Genomic DNA, 1439 nt, shown 5'->3' with positions numbered 1-1439 from the left:
ATAAATCGTTGAATCGGACGATTTTTTGAACAATGTTCATGCCCAATCAATAATCATTTTAAGGATGTCAGAGATAATGATAAATAGATAGGAGAGATGATCTCCCTGACATAGGCCTTGTTTGCAGTTAATCCATGAGCTAGGGCATCCATTTAGCAGGACCCCGGTTGTATGCAACAAGTTTTTAATCGAGTTGCACCATTTTCCAGGGAAACCATTTTTTTTGCAAGGATGGTAAATCATGGAATCACAAGCTTTCGAAAAGTCCAATTTAATGATGAGCGATGGGGCTTTGGAATGATGGCAGCAGTTGAGTAGATTAGCGGCATAGAGAAAATTCTCCGAGAGAGATATCCGGTTTGAACAAAGGGATGAGTGGCTTTAATCTGTTCCTCAAAACCTTGTCGATTGTTTCAATTGGGAAATTTTGCAGCGATATAGGGCGGGAGGCATCTAGTGTTTGTGCCATATCTTTTTGTGGTAGTAGGACCATTAGTGCGTGTTTTAGTAAAGTGGTGTCAATTTGGAGGTCATAGAAGCGGGTGAACAATCTTTCAAAAGATGGTTTGGTGATGGGCCAACCAGTGCAATAGAAGCCCATCCCAAAGCCATCGGGTCCAGGGTTGGTGGCCTTGTTTGTTTGGAGGATCGTGTCGGTAATTTCCTATGGGCGGAAGGCTCGTCAAGCACATGTAATTGCGGCACAAGATCCGAGTAAAGGTCGTTTAGTGATAAATTCCAGCCTATTGGTTGGTTCCATATTGTTTAAGGTCAAGATGTTCTTTGGAGTATCATGATGTTTGCTTGAACTACGTCGTTATTTCCTCAAAGAGGAAGGGATGATGCAGCACAACAACGGTAGGTATTTTCCTTAATGATGAGACCAACGTTATCGAACCAGTAGGAGAACCATGCAACACAACGTAAACAGCCTCTGCACACAAATAACAAATACTCGCAACCCGACGTGTTAAAGGCGTTGTCAATCCCTTTCGGGTAACGGCGCCAGAAATTGGCCAGGAGACAGGATAATGTTGTAATAGATCGGATAAATAGATCGCAAATAAAATAAAATGCAGCAAGGTATTTTTGTATTTTTGGTTTAGTAGAACTGAAAATAAAAGCAAAGGAAAATAGATCGCAAAGGCAAATATGATAAGAAGAGACCGGGGGGCCGTAGGTTTCACTAGTGGCTTCTCTCGAGAAAAATAGCAAACAGTGGGAAAACAATTACTGTTGGGCAATTGATAGAACTTCAAATAATCATGATGATATCCAGGCAATGATCATTATATAGGCATCACGTCCAAGATTAGTAGACCGACTTCTGTCTGCATCTACTACTATTACTCCATACATCGACTGCTATCCAGCATGCATCTAGTGTATTAAGTTCATGGAAAAATAGAGTAATGCAATAAGAACGATGACATGATGTA

This window comes from Triticum aestivum, chromosome 4B (genome assembly GCF_018294505.1).
Source record: "Triticum aestivum cultivar Chinese Spring chromosome 4B, IWGSC CS RefSeq v2.1, whole genome shotgun sequence".
NCBI classification, from domain to species: domain Eukaryota; kingdom Viridiplantae; phylum Streptophyta; class Magnoliopsida; order Poales; family Poaceae; genus Triticum; species Triticum aestivum.
The sequence above is the reverse complement of the archived record's forward strand: the minus strand, read 5'-3'. Positions refer to the sequence as shown.